Genomic DNA, 16196 nt, shown 5'->3' with positions numbered 1-16196 from the left:
TCCTGATGTGAGGGCGAAAGTCCTGCATGAACTCTTAGTGTTTTCCTGTCCTTGGCATGACTTCATTTTAGACTTCTCATCACTTGATACCCCTCTCCCTGGAATGCCCTAAGAACTTTTGGTAGCCAAGCACAGCAGAGGAAGCAGAGCTTCACAAGTACAATGAGACCTGGGTTACAATCCTGATTTGCTGCTCTCTACTTGTCTGTTCTGGAGTAGGGGTGAGAGTGGATTCAAATGTTTGCCATAACACCCCTATGTCTCCTAGATTGCTTCCCATGAATTTATCTTCTTGATATGCAATTCTATTCTGCTTCTCCCTTGACTTTTACTTCATTCTCCCTTTTTAATGAGGAATGCCCTTCCAGAGCCATAATGCAATCACATTTCCCATTCTATCAAACCTCAGTGATATACACAAGTTCAAATGTTCCTCCTTGTAGTTGAATCTCTAGTGTTCTTGCTTTTTTTGTATATATGTATTTTTGTATAGAATATGAGATCATACCTTTTTTGGATGGCTCTTTTCTTAGATTTTGTATCCTGTGAATTTCCAGGCATCACTACTACTAGTCTTCTTGCACTATGGTTACTCTCTAGGGCATCTAGTTTGGAAAACATATATAGGCAGTTTTTACTTTTTTCTTTCCTTTGTGTAATTAGGATTTGCTCCCTAGAGCAAATCCTTTCATTCTCACATTATGTCCTTAGGGAGATAAAGTTTTGTGTGGCTTCGCCCCCTCTTTCTTTTCCCCCTGCCAAAGCAGTTGGGAAAAGCTTTCTTTATTCAGGTTTTTACTTTTGATTTTTTTTATTTCTTTTACTTCAAGTGATTTTTAATAAATCTTATAAAATATAATACTTGGACTTATTGGATATTAATTTTATATCTTATACCTTTTTCAGTTTAAAGTCATTAAAAATCAGATTAGCAAGACTCTAAGCAAATAAATTTAGAGATTTAATTTTCCAAAGCCCACTCTTCAAGGATTGTGCCATTATTTTGTGTTTTTCACCAATTATCTACCTAATTTTTTTTCTTTTCAGTTGTAATTTTAAAATTAGAACATATTAGGAAGCTTCTTATGCAGCCATACTTATCTTGTTAGACATAGTTCCCATTCTTTTCTCATTAGAATTTATTATGGTACTCACTTGGCAGCATGTACTAAAATTGGAACAGTACAGAGAAAATTAGCATGACCTCTGTGCAAGGATGACACACAAATTCATGAAGTGTTCTAGGAAAAAAAAAAGAATTAATTATGCTTGCAGTCATCAAAATGTCATTTGAAGACTCTCTATCTTAACTTCCCATTTAGTTGTAATAATGGCATTCTACCTATCTTTTTTTACTGAACTTTAAGGAAAAAAATCTATTCTCCTAAAGTCTAAGGTACATTTCTGATCCTGTCAATGATTTCCCTTCTTAACAATGGAAAGGTCCGACATCACATGGCCACTTCTCCCATAGTTCCTGTTGCTTCTATTTCACCAGTCCAAGCTCAGTTTGTTGATTCGAAAGAAGCACTTCATATTTGGGATGCTTCAGCCTGGAGAGATAGAGACGGACAGAGGGTAGATAATGGTGTCAATGAATCCCTAGGGCAGGCCAAAAATGGGAACATTAGGAAATTTGGAATGGTAAAAGAGATTGTTGTTGGAGAAGTCAGTCAATCAACAATTATTGATTGTTATTATATGACCAGTCATCAGGAATACAAATCAAAGAGGGAAAAAAACACACTTCAATCCCTGACCTCAAAGGGCTCACATTATAATGGAAGAGAATATCAATTTTTCCTGGCATAGAAAAATACATATGGCAAGAATGTGGTGGAGGCTTGGGCAGTAGTCCAGATGGAATTTCCATCCCATCTGAAATCATTTTTTTACCTTCCATCTTAGAATCAATACTGTGTATTGGTTCCAAGGCAGAAAAATGTTAAGGGCTAGACAATAAGGGTTAAGTGACTTGCACAAGGTCACCCAACTAGGAACTCACCTGAAATCATAAAGAATTTTTTCCAAATCCTATTTTCCTTCTAAGCGTTGCTCTCTGGAGTTTGATATGCTTTAGCTAGGCATCTACTATAGTTCCTCTCTCTTTCCCCAGAAAAATCTTGATGGTTCATCTGTCTATGAATTTCAGAAGTCCTCATGGACCCTGGTAGGGGTGATAAGCATGAGAAGAGACTGTGAAAGTTAAAAAAAAAACTTTAACTAATTTTGCTTGAGTTATTCAATTCCATGACTGTTCATGGATCATTTAACATCCTCAGTTCTATCCACTTAGCCCCTTCTTGAAGACCTACACTCCTCTGTGTTATTGCTCTTATCTCACCTGATGATCCAGTGAAATCTTCTCCTCACCTCCCTCAGTTCTGCTCACTTTCTACCATTTCTGGAAATCTTTACCCCTTTGCAATGTCTCCTCAACTTCTGCAACTTCTCCAAGGCCTTGACTCCCTTCCTTAAGTCTCAAAACTTTTCAGATAGCTAAACCCCAGGAGGATGCATGTCTGAAGGTCAGGGTAGGTGATGAATTCCAAGACAGAGTGGGCAGACTCTGAGATCATTAAAAGTTATAGGGAAAAGATGTTGGGACCCATAATTGCTAAAGGAGAGCCCTGGAAAAGGAAGAATCAGGAATGTGACTCTAAAAGTTGGAGGCAGGCATGCCATTCAAACTACCCCAAAATTATTTCATAGAACTAGAAAAAAAACAATAAACTTCATTCAGAAGAACAAAAGGCTACGAATATCAAGGGAATTAATGAAAAAATATATGAAGAAAGGAGAATTGGCTGTACCAGATATCAAACTATACTATAAAGTGGTAACCATCAAAACAATTTGGTACTGGCTAAGAAATAGAATGGTGGATCAGTGGAATAGATTAGGTAATCAATACATGGCACTTAACGTCCACAGAAACTTAGTGTTTAATAAACCCAGAGATCCACACTTTTGGGGAAAGAGCTCACTATTTGACAAAAACTGCTGGGAAAACTAAAAAGCAGTATGGCAGATAATAGGCATGGACCAACTTCTCACATCAAACACTAAAATAAATTCAAAATGAATACTTTATCTAGAAATAAAGAGTGACACCATAAACAAATTAGAGGAACATGACAAAGTTTACTTGTCAGACTTATGAATAAAGGGAAAATTTATGACCAAATAAGACAAGTAACATTATGAAAAATGAAATAGATAATTTTGATTACATTAACTTTAAGAAGTTTTGCACAAATAAAACCAATGCAACCAAGATTAGAAGGGAAACAACAAATTTGGGAAAAAATTTTATAGCAAGTATCTCTGACAAAAGTCTCATTTTTCAAAGACATAGAGAATTGAGTCAAATTTATAAAAATATAAAACATTTCCCAATTGAGAAGTGGTCAAAGGAAATGAACAGGCAGTTCTCAGAGGAAGAGATTAAAATGATCCATAGTCATCTGAAAAATGCTCCAAATCACTATTAATTATAGAAATGCAAATTAAAACAGCTCAGAGATGCCACCTTACACTGATTAGAGTGGCTAACATGAGCAAAAAGGAAAATGATAAATGTTGGAGGGCATGTGGAAACATTGGGACACTGTTGAACTGACACACCATTCTGGAGAGCAGTATGGAACCAGTTTCAAAGGGCCACAAAGCTATGCATACCAGCATATACCACAACTGGGTCTATATCTCAAAAATATCAGAGATAAGGGAAAAGGAGCTACCCATACCAAAATATTTTAACAGCTCTTTTTGTAGTAGCAAAGAATTAGAAACTGAGATATTGTCCATCACTTGGGGATTGAATGAATAAGATGTAGTATATGGTTGTAATGGAATACTATTGTACCATAAGGAATAATGATCAGGATAAGTTCAGAAAAACCTGGAAGGCTTATAGGAATTGATGCAAAGTGAAGTGAGCAGAACTGAGAAAAAAATGTATACAGTAACAGAAATATTTTACAATAATCAACTATGAAGGACTGAACCATAATCAGCAAGTCTCCAAATAACCACAAGAGGTTCAGGAAGAAAATGCTATCCATAGTCAAAGAAATAACTATTATAAAATTAGCACAAATCAAAACATTCCAGCTTCCATTATATACCCTTCATGAAATCTCTATTGTATGTATATGTGTCTTCAATAATAACTTAAACAATATGGAAATATGTATTACATGACAGGATGGGTATAACCTATATCAGACTATTCACCACCTGGATAGAAGGAGGGTAGGAGGGAGAAAATATGAATTTTACAATGTCACAAAAAACAATTGTCAAAAATTGTTTCTACATGTAATTTAAAAAGTCAAGTTAAAAAAATAAAAGAGCTGGAGACAGGAAGATAGCAGTTACACTCTAGACTTCCATTTCTTGCTGAATCAGGCCACATTCTTTTGTTCCCATAGCCCACATTACAAAAGATTTTTCCATCTTCAGGTAGATGTCTGCCCCTTGTAGTCAGGCATATTTGAATTCTCTCTCCATCAACTTCCTGATGGGCTACTCTCCCATCAGGCCACCAGGGATAATTTTTAGATGCAAATTCCATAGTTGATCTGGGGAACAAATATTTATCCAAATAATTATATCTCATGATGGTTCCAAGTCACTTTCCCTTTTTTGGATATAGTTATGTCTATTATTGCTATGACTCCATGAAGTTGAAGCAACGGTATGTGGAGAAGCTTACTGTCATTTAAGCAAAGGAAATAGTGTGGTGAAGGATAGGTCATAAACAAGAGATCTGTCCAGAGAGAAAGCAGGGGGGAAGTATAATACTACTGACAAGGTTCAGTCTCGAGGAAAATGGTGGGACATAAACAGGGATATTATTTGGGCTCTACCATATGTGCATAGATTGACATACACAGAGCTCTATGGTCTATTAGCAGCACTCATGTACCATTCCTGACCCCATCCCATGATTCCTTGTTCATTTTAGGCATTAGCAGTGTTTTCTTACCACCACCTCCCTCCCAAGAGGCCTCCCTAATCCTCAGAACCAGAAAATGCATTGAAAAAATTAATAGGAATGAATAGGCAAAAAGCATCCTGATGGAGACTTGGAGTGCCTGAAAAGCTGTTGACATTTTTGTATGTTAAAATTCATTTGTTTAAATGTAAACAGTTACAAAACAAGTTTAATTGACCATATCGATTGCTTAATATTGCTCACAATAAGTTACTTATTCTTTTTTAAAAGTGGAGCTCTTGTAAACTTTCCAGATCCCTGGCAGAGACTTTTAATGAGCTTTTAGGGAGAATTTCAGTGGAAGCCCATTAGACTCTCTCCTTGCTGTTCTGGGCAACCCTATACATTCCAGTATTCTAGTCTAGGGAAGGTCAGCTAACTTGGAAATTCCTGGTTGAGATCCAAATCTGACCTAAGGATTGGCAAAGGGGACAATGTCAGTTAGCTGGGTGGTATATATGGGGTCTCGGTGGCCTCTAAGATAGTTTGCAAGTCCATCTGGGCAATATTCAATCCTTCTTGAGTATCAGACTTTGAGGGATGAACAGAAGCAAGGATGAATCTCATCTTTGGGGTTGGAGAAAAAAACAAACAACCCAATATCCCAATATGCTCTGAGTAGAGTCATGAATGTGATTGTTAAAATAGAATTTAACAAAAACAAGTAAATCAAGGCAATTACCCTGGTGCTAATTAATGAAACTGCTCTGATGAAGATCTAGAATTCTTTGAACATAGCAGTACTTTCTTTTTCTTTAGCCAAGAGGCCCATGCGTGTGGCAGACTATGTGTAAGAGTTCAACGCTGATGGATTCCTCCTCCATAAATTGGGTTGAGTTCTGCCACCAGGGTGGTCGGGTCACTCTGGGTGAAATCAACAATACACACACAACTATGTAAATATAAAATATGAACAAATTAAACACTAAGTAATTTGGAGACAGGCACACTGACAGATAGCATAATAAGGAAAGACTACCTCCAGGGTGAGCTGGAGCAGGCTCTAACTTTCTTTCTTTCTTTTTTTTTTTTAAACCCTTGTACTTCGGTGTATTGTCTCATAGGTGGAAGAGTGGTAAGGGTGGGCAATGGGGGTCAAGTGACCTGCCCAGGGTCACACAGCTGGGAAGTGGCTGAGGCTGGGTTTGAACCCAGGACCTCCTGTCTCTAGGCCTGACTCTCACTCCACTGAGCTACCCAGCTGCCCCTAGGCTCTAACTTTCATTGAACATTCACACTTCAGAAATCAGCAATCCACAAATCTGGGCTTGATTTATTGTTTTGTTGGTTTCTAGATTTAAGGAAATATTAATAATGCATATTAAACTTAAAAGGGTGTATCTGCTTTTCCCGCCACAAAACTTGAGTTTGTTAAACATTCATTAGCAAACCCCTGCATGTAGAAAGTGATGTGTGAGTTGAAACTGGGATTCAAAGATTCTTTTTTTTTTAAGAAAAAAGTTTGGATTTTTGTTAATATCTTTTGTTCTTATATCACCTTCATTTCTGAATATATCCCTCTCCAGTGAATGTATTTCTCTACCCAGTCAACCAACCCTTGTAACAAAAAAACAAACAAAAATTGTCAAGAAAGAAAAGGGGAGAAAATAGTTTAGCAAAAATAATGAAGATATCAACCAAGACTGCAGTATTCCATACTCAGTTCCCTACCTACCTCTACAAAGAAGGGAGGAAGGTGCCATTTTCTTATTTCATTTTTGGTGACAAATATAGTCATTAAACTTGTATAGAATTCAGGGAGAGGTTGTTCTTGTTCTTTTCATTTACATTATAGTGATGTTGTTTAATTGGTTCTGCCTACTTCACTCTGTATCAGTTTATATGTCTTCCTATATTAGTTTCTCTGAATTCTTTCTACTCATCATTTCTTAAGATGCAATAATATTCCATTACATTCACATACCACAGTTTGTCTAACTATTCCCTAGCTGATGGGCATCTAATTTGTTTCCAGTTCTTTGCTGCCACAAAAAGTGTCATTATGAATAATTTAATGTATACGGGACCTTTCTTCTGGTCTTTGATCTCCTTGGATCTTTGAACCTAACGATAATATTTTAGTCACTTTCTTAGCAGAATTTCAAATTGAATTGCCTGACAGAATATTTATACCAGTTGACAGGAAAGACAAACTTTCTGATTATTGGAGATGTTGAGAGAGAGCATTCTGGACATAGGAAGAGATCAAAGATTAGTAAAAGAATGGAGATGTGAGAGGACCAATCTCTAGAGAAGACAGGAAGAAATTAAATTAAGGGTGCATGTTAATGGGTTTGACTTGGCAAGACAAGGGTGAAAGAGGGAATAGTTAGAGAAAATGTTCTGAGTGATATAAGATGAGGATGGGAGAATAATTAGCTTTCAGTGAATGGCCTGGAATTTTTTCTGTGAAGTAGGAGATAAAGTTATCAACTGAGAAAGAAGGGATGAGATTTTGTGGGAGGGTTAGAATATTTGGAACAACTGCTGTGGTGAATGGTTAGTGAATCAATCAGACAACTCTAAAATTATTACTTTGTTACAGTGAGGGCCCACCTCACTGGAGGTTATGTAGCTTAAAGTTGTAGTAGACCCAGTAAGCATCATTTCATGATTTTCTCTCTCTGTTCAGCAGTATATGAAATGAAGCAAAGAAGGCAGATGGTGGCAAATTGGGGTTTGGCAAGGTAAAAAATCAATGATAGGTAAGGGAACAAGGGATTAAAATGTAGAGAATAGGGTAGAGTTAAACTGATTTACCAAGAGTTAAAAATAAAAGGAGTGGAGGAAAGGAGGACAGTGAAGATAATGCAGAGAAGATGGTCTGGGTAAGAACTGAGGAGGTAGGGGCATTGGAGGTCATGGTAAGAATGAAGAAAGAGGTTAGGGGCAATAGGACCTAGGGAGAAATTGAATGATAAAATACTGATCCAATAAAGGAATTTGGGGAGTTCTTGAAAAGAGAAGTGGAACAGATGTGAGTGAAGATGACATCAGGGATATGAGCATCTCTGCAGGTTGCTGAAGTAGTGGGGAAGAGTAGATTGAAGAGCTGAGAACTTAGAATACTTGAGGAACTATCCATGTGTATGTTAAAGTTCTTTAATAAGGAAACAGAAGTCATAATGGAGAGAAAGATTGAATAATCAGGCTTTGAACTCATTTAGGAAGGAAGAAGAATGTCCTAAGGGTTAATAGATAGGAGACAACCAAGATCTGGATTGGATTGCAAAGGAAGAGAATTTGCTGTGGATTGGTGATAGGAGATTTTTGAAGTAGCAATGTGTGTGTGTGTGTGTGTGTGTGTGTGTGTGTGTGTGTGTGTGTGTGATACTTCCTAGCTGGTGACCCCCCCCCCATCACCTAGCCCTTTCCACTCTTCTGCCTTGGAAACAATACACTGTATTAATTCTAAGACAGAAGGTAAGGGTTTAAAAAATGGGGATAGCAATGGGGAATGAGAGAATATTCCAACTTTCTCATCAGAACCATTCAGGGAGTATGAGTGAAAATGCCACCAGTACTGGGATGCAACATCATTAGGAGAAAACCAGGTCTTAGTCAGTGACAGAAGATCAAAAGAGTAAGAAAAATAATTTAAGACAAAATAAAGTTTGCTAATTATGCAACAGGCATTTCAGAGAATACAGTGGATGGGGGGAATAGACCTGGACATTGGAGAGATAGGAAAGGAAGGAATCAAGGTAAGGGAATAAGTGGGGTGATGTTGAATGGGGTTTGTACTTTAGGAACTGGAATTTCAAAATCCCTGGGATGGAGAGAACATGAAAGGGTAGTATCTGTAGCTAGAGAGAGGTTGATTGGATGATTCAGATGAGTAGCCAGTTAAGGCATAATACCTCATGGCAGGTGTTAATGTTGGGGCTTATGAAGTCCAAGAAGATTTACTTTGTAGCCAGCAGGAGAAGATATGGTTTTGGGGAATCTAGTCAAAGAAGCCAGGGAAAGGGGGGAGGTCTGGTTGAATGTTGGTTGCTGGGATACTGCAGAAGATTTTGGAGACTGAGGAAGAAAGCAGAAGCATGGTGACATGGAAACAACTAGGTATCATCCAAATAGTTTAGGTCCAGGCTATGTAGGAGATGACAATGCTCACCAATTAAAAGGCCAAAGTCCCAGGGGAGGGAGCTTGGAGTACTATGTTCGGTAGGGGAGAGTGCCAAATTCTCTCTAACAAGACAAACAAAAATACATGATAGGAGGAGCTAGATGGCTCAGTGGATAGAGAGATAGGTTTGGAGACAGGAATTCCTAGATTCAAAATAGACCTCAGACACTTCCTAGGTGGCCCTGGGCAAATTAGTTAACCTTAACTGACTAGCCTTTGATTCTCTTCTGTTTTGGTATTGTGGAAGAACTGGAGATTAACCCTTGGACCGGGAAGGTTACCCTTTCCAAGAATGACAGCCTCCGATGGATATCTTTAAAGATAGAGAAATTTGTTTAGGTTGAATGGTAGGGAGGCATTGTGCAGGACCAAGCTACCTCTCCAAAGAGAAAAAAAAATCAGGATTTTCATGTCCTAAAGGAATAGGATCTGCATGACTTGGAAAAGTAAGGTGGGGAGGGAAGATAAACAAGAGGAACAAATAAGGGGGATTATCAAGAGGGAATAGGTGACATAGTAAGGTGCCTTTGAGTCTGGGGGCATAAGCACAGATAGACATCATTTATGACATCCTGATCATAAAACTGGGGAGTTGCCTATCTTGGGGAACCTGGTGATGTTTGGGATGCAAACAGGACGTATCCCTCTGTGCTAAGACCCTTATCGTAAAACTAGTGTAAATACATCCAAATCTAGAGGCAGAGGATCCTCTGTTTAATCAACCACCTCTTAGGCTGCACTAGGGCAAGCTTTCTTCCCTGAGCACTGCAGGGTGAAATTCCTCATGTAATCTTTGACCCAGGACTTCTCTAGGAATTTGGAGTGTGCAGAGGACCTGGTGCCCACTTCATTGGGACCAATACTTCTATCTATCCTAAGACAAAAGGTAAAGGTTGAAAAAAATATACATGACAGAGAGCAGAAGGAAGTTCAGAAGAGGCCACAACTGGGCTAGTACTATCATGTGAAATGTAATAAATACTTAGAAAAACAAGCTATGTCCAAATAGATTTATAGTATCGTATGCCATCTTTTGGGGTCTTCTTTTATAAGGAAATTTTCATACTGATTAAATGTTAAATTAATATGAATAAAAAGTGAGACAGTATGCTCTAGTGGATAGCTGTCCTTGAAGGCAGGAATGTCTATTTAAGTCCCATTTCACCCCAAATGCTGGATTTGGTTTTTTTAGATTTATTTAAAATTCCACGCAGAGCATTCTTTAGAGAGATCCTAAAAACAGTGGAATGGGGCTTGTTTATTTAAAAGGATTACATTTTTTAGAATGACAGGTGGGGCTTAGATGTGTCCAGAACTAGGGGTTCTGTGGAGTGGAGCCCTAATATAGCTAGTCAGTCAATAAACATTTATTAAGCACCTACCCTATGCCAGGCACTGTTAAGTGCTAGAGATAAATAAAATAAAATAAAATAAAAAGCAAAAAGCAAAAGACAATTCCTGCCCTCAAAGAACTCCTAATCCAGTGACTGGCAACCTTTTGAGCTTGGTGTGTCAAATTCGCCAAAAAACCAAGCACAACTCGGGTGCTGTGTCACTTTGAGAAAAAAACAACAACATAATTTTGCGATATTTATAGTTTAAATAATAAAAGTGTATAATTGTAATATATAACTGTATTTAATAAACCAAAATAGGTAAATTAACATAGGTAGAACTGTCATCTATAGTTCACAGAGTGTCTACACCACACTCCAGCAAATGTTTCATCCTCAGCATGTGGCCCCATACTTCTCTGTATCCGGCCACATGTGGCCATGTGTCACTGAAAATTACTACGTGTGTCAGTACTGACACGTGTATCATAGGTTTACCAACACCGTCCTAGTCTGAAGGGGAGACAAAAAACAACAATCAATATGGTAAGACTTTAAGAAAATTAAAATAAAATGCATCTGCTTTACCTGCCAAAAGAAAACAAAAGGAGAAAAACTCTACCTGGTCTAGTTGTAAACTGATCAATAAACATAGAAAGGAAGGACTATTGCCCTGAGCAATGAGAGATTACTCCCAGCCTTCTGAAATTGGGTCCCAGAGCCTCAGGGCACCAAGGAGCTGAAACCAATCAGAATAAAATGATGCACACATCTCTATTAGGAGGGAATGCTTCTGTTGCTTCTTATATACAAGAACTACAAATTAGGCTATGAGAATTCCATGCCAAACTAGACCTTTCGTCTTTTCACTACACGACTTTTTCTTCTTTTTAAATTTTTCTGCATCTCTACTACTCAATTGTAAAGAACTTCAATAAAACATTTTAAAATTTACATAAGAGAATCAAATATGGCCTTCAACACTTCTAGTTTTTTGACACTTTGACACTTGACCAATTTAGACCTTCCACTCTTATGTCTTAGAACTGATACTAAGATAGAAGGCAAGGGTTGAAAAGAAAAGAAAAGAAAATACATAGAAGAAAACCAAAAAAAAGTTCAGAAAGGGACATAAGCAGGGTAACTCTGTTACTATCTGCTTACATTTTATATACTTTTCTTTTAACTCTTACTCTCTGTCCTAATAACAACTCTAAGACAGAAGGGCAAGGGATGGGCAATTGAGGTTAAGTGACTTGTCCAGGTAGCCAGGAAATATCTGAGGCCAGATCAGAAGCCAGGCTCTCCTGGCTCTAGATCTGGAGCTCTATCCAATGTGCCACCCTAGCTGCCTCCAATTTTATACACTTTAAAAAGTGAAACTGTATTTAAAATATACTTGTGACTTCATATAAAATCCTCATTTTTGGTTCATCTTTAATAATAATAATAATAATAATAGCTGGCTTTGATATATTATTTCATTTGAACTTGGTGACAGTCCTGGGAAGTAAGTATTATTCTTATTCCTATTTTACAAATGAAGAAGCTAAGGTTGAAAGAGCTTAAAAGGCTTTTCTAGCATCGCACAGTGTCTGAGAAAGGGTGAAAACTCAGGTTTTCCTGGGTATGTACTCTCTCTACTATGCTACCGAGTCACCTATATTTAGAGAAGCGCCTTATGTAAAGAAATGCTTGTGTTTGTGAATGATTAAAAAACTGAAATGAATTATTTGTAATTAATTAAAAACAGTACTTTAAATTAAGTTCATACTTAAAAAAAAAGTTAAACGAGACTTGGAGTAAATGGCTACTAAAATCCTTTCCAGGTCAGAATCTGAGGATTATCCAGTGTTCCCAATGGTTATTCCCTACCTCCCCTTGCTCTTCTAGTGACCCATGCAGACCAAAGCTGCTTTTAATCTAAACAGCGACTTCCCTTCAATGCTGCAAAAGGAAGCCCTGGGAAAAATAGGGTGTTGATAAATGAGATGATGTATGTAATCTGCTTGGGAAATCTTGAGACCTACCTAAACCATTGCTATCACTATGTCTATGTCTATTATGCACTTTGCTTCAGTATTTAAAAAATTCCATACTTGTCTCTGGGTCTGTGCTCCTGCCATTCACTTAATCACAGAGTCTCTGGACCTTCTGCCTTCCTGAGCTGCTGTGGCTAAAACAATCTCCTGGAGGCCAGTCCGGTGATGAACCTCTCCCCACTGCGCTGAGCTGGTCCTTAGGTACTTTTCGCAGCTTTTCCAGCTTGGTTATAGCAGCCAGAGCTTTCACTAAGCTGATAGAACTTCCATTAGTCCAGGCTATCCTCCGAATCATAGCCATCACTGTCCTTTCCATGCTCTTCTTTCTATTGGGTCGATTTGCTCCACACTGGTCCCTTGTTGGTTTAGGTTGAATAATGGAATGAAATGAGATACTCATAGGTTATTCAACAGTTAACAAAAAGAGGTTTATTATAATTTATTTTTAATAATATTGTATCATTGTAATACTATATATTGTAACACTGTAATATTGTAATAATATATAATAAAAATTATATAATTTAAATTATAATTTAAAAATAATTTAACATAAATGGGATGTATAGCAAGGATACTGCAGCATTGAGCTTGGGCAAGTTGGTCTTCCTCACTTCTCTATGGAAACACTTCTAGTCAGCAGCAGAGGCATGGTCACTTGTGAGGTCTTAGGACATCTGCCAAGGCTGAAGGGTTCCAATTCCACATGGTAAAGGACATTTTTTATCCTTTTATTTGACAAAGAAACCATGTCAATATGGCCAAATGCTACCAGAAAGTTGTGTCAAGAGGAGCACACCTCAAATTTCAGCATCCTGAGCTAATATATAGTCCCTAGGATAGCTTTTTTAAAAAATTAATTGATTAAGAATATTTTCTCATGGTTACATGATTCATGTTTTTTCTCTCCCCCTCTTCCCTCTCCCATCCCAGCACCGATAAGCAATTCCACTGGGTTATACATGCACCACTGTTCAAAACCTATTTCCAAATTATTAATATTTGCAATAGAGTGATCATTCAAAGTCAAAATCCCCAATCATGCCCCATCAAACCACATGATTGATCATATGTTTTCTTCTGTGTTTCTGCTCCCACAGTTCTTTGTCTGGATGTGGATAACATTTTTTCTCATAAGTCCCTCAGAGTTGTCCTGGGTCATTGCATTGCTGCTAGTAGAGAAGTCCATTACATTCGATTTTACCACAGTGTATCCGTCTCTGTGTGCAATGTGCTCCTGGTTCTGCTCCTTTTGCTGTGCATCATTTCCTGGAGGTCGTTCCAGTTCACATGGAATTCCTCCAGTTCATCATTCCTTTCAGCACAATAATATTCCATCACCAACATATACCACAATTTGTTCAGCCATTCCCTAATCATGGGACACCCCCTCATTTTCTAATTTTTGCCACCACAAAGAGTGTGACTATATATAAGTATTTTTGTACAAGTATTTTTCCTCATTATCTCTTTGGGGTACAAACCCAGCAGTGGTATGGCTGGATCAAAGGGCAGGCAGAGACAGACAGACAGACAGACAGACAGACAGACAGAGACAGACAGACAGAGACAGAGAGAAGCCAACAGAATACTGGGGTAACTGGGGTACAAGGGAAGGGGAATGATGAAATGTTTCATGGATGCAGTGGAAATCTAGCAGCCAGTAGATTTCTGATTTCAGAGAATAGGAAGAGGCTTCCTGCCTACATACCAGAGAGGGAGCAGGTAATCAATGCCTTCCTTCACCCTGGGCTGGGAGCCACTGGGAAGGAAAAAATGTTTGGGGGTGTGGGTCTCACCCAAAGCGGATTCTGTCTGCAGCATAGTGGTCACATCTCCCATGGCTCCACAATCAGAGGTTCTCACAGTCTTTTTGGATATGAGTACTAGGGAGGAAATGAATCCGACACCATCCCACATGAGTTATTTTCTCTCTGGATGGAAAATGAGTTTGCTCCTCTTGAACTTAGTGTCTTTATTTTTACATTTGCAGGAAGTAGGGCCTCATTATCTATGCTTTTCATATAGGACTGTTCTACCCTACCCCACAACTGTCAGTCCCTCAGGGATTGTAATTTCTTTTTGCTCTTTTCTTCTCCTCAAACATCCTATAACACCCTTTTTCTCTTTCCCTACTGAAACTTTGCATCATACTTTGTTGTTGTTTTTCAATCGTTTCAGTCATAACTGATTCTTTGTAACCCTGTTTGGGGTTTTCTTGACAAAAATACTGGAATGGTTTGTCATTTTCTTCTCCAGTTCATTTTACAGATGAGGTTAAGGGACTTGCCCAGGGTAACAAAGCTACAAAATGTCAGGTCAAATTTGAAACCAGGACCTCTAGTTTCTAGGCCTGCCTTTCTATCCACTGAGACACCCAGCTGCCCTTCTTGACCCGTCGCAATTAGATTTTTGACATTATTGACTCCAATGAAAGATCTCTTTTCCAAAGTTACCAGGCATCTCTTAATCAACAAATCTGATGGTCTTTTTCACAGTCCTCATTTGACCCTGATGATCACTCTCTCTCTTCCTGGATACTCTCTTTTCTCTAGGTTTTATGGCACTGCCCTCTCTTGGTTCATCTATCTGACCATTGTTTCTCAGTCTCTTTTACTGGATCATCATCCATATAATGCCTCTAAATGTGGTCAGATACCAAAGCTCCGTCCTGGACCTTCTGTCTGCTTCTGTCTCTCTCCATCTCTCATCTCATCAGTTACCATGGATTCAATTATCCTCTGATAATGACTCTCAGGTCCAGATCAACCAGCACTAGACTTTCTGTTGAGCTCTTGTCCCACACCATGGTATGACTCTTGGATATTTCAAACTGGATATCCTATAGGCATCTGAAACTCAAAATATCTACCACAGAACTTCTCTCTAGAATTTAGTACAGGGATTCGTACGTAGCAAGCACTTAATAAATACTTTATTAAAGAACTGTTGGAGTGGTCTTTCACATCAGTGTATTTATGGTTTTGTTTTGGGGTTTTGGTTATGTTTGAGTTTGCTCTTACAATAATGATCAATATAGAAGTATGTTTTGCATGATAATCAAAGTAAAATTTTTAAAAAGACTTCATTAATGTAGTAATTAATTCAACAAATTCCAGTGGCTCCCTATTATCTCTAGGATAAAATATAAACTCTTATTTGACAGTTAAAGTCTTTAACAACCTGTACCCATCCTACCTGTCCAATTTTATTATATATTACTTACCTTCAGTCAAATTGACCTTTTTGTTCCTCATACAGACCAGGCCATCTCTCACCTATGTGTCTTTGCACTAAGGGATGCCACATGACCTGCATGTACTCCCTCCTTCCTTCTCCCTCTTAGAATCCCTAGCCTCCTTCAAGGATCAGTTCAAGCACCCTTCCTAATCCCTCAACTAACAGTGACTTCCCCCAAACTACATCTTGTACATATTTAGTATATACTAATATTTAAATATATGTTAGATATACTATATAAGTATATTAGATATAATTGAGATATAGAATATATAAATATAGATTAGAATACTTTAGATATAAAATATAAATATACATTAGATATAATCTAGATATAATCTATAAATATTCTTTAGATACAATATATAACCATATATTAGATATAATATATGTATACATTCAATATAATTTAGATATAAAAATAATTATATATTAGATATAATTTATCG

General features: G+C 37.7%; 1 non-coding gene across 1 annotated transcript; it reads left to right on the top strand.

Moving 5' to 3' along the window:
- Positions 1-1146: 1146 nt before the first annotated feature.
- On the top strand, positions 1147-1251 carry LOC123232714. The gene has a single exon (XR_006505235.1). It is a non-coding gene; the product is annotated as a U6 spliceosomal RNA (small nuclear RNA).
- Positions 1252-16196: the final 14945 nt, after the last annotated feature.

The sequence above is a fragment of the Gracilinanus agilis genome, chromosome 1 (assembly GCF_016433145.1).
Source record: "Gracilinanus agilis isolate LMUSP501 chromosome 1, AgileGrace, whole genome shotgun sequence".
NCBI lineage: Eukaryota > Metazoa > Chordata > Mammalia > Didelphimorphia > Didelphidae > Gracilinanus > Gracilinanus agilis.
The sequence above is the reverse complement of the archived record's forward strand: the minus strand, read 5'-3'. Positions and strand labels throughout refer to the sequence as shown.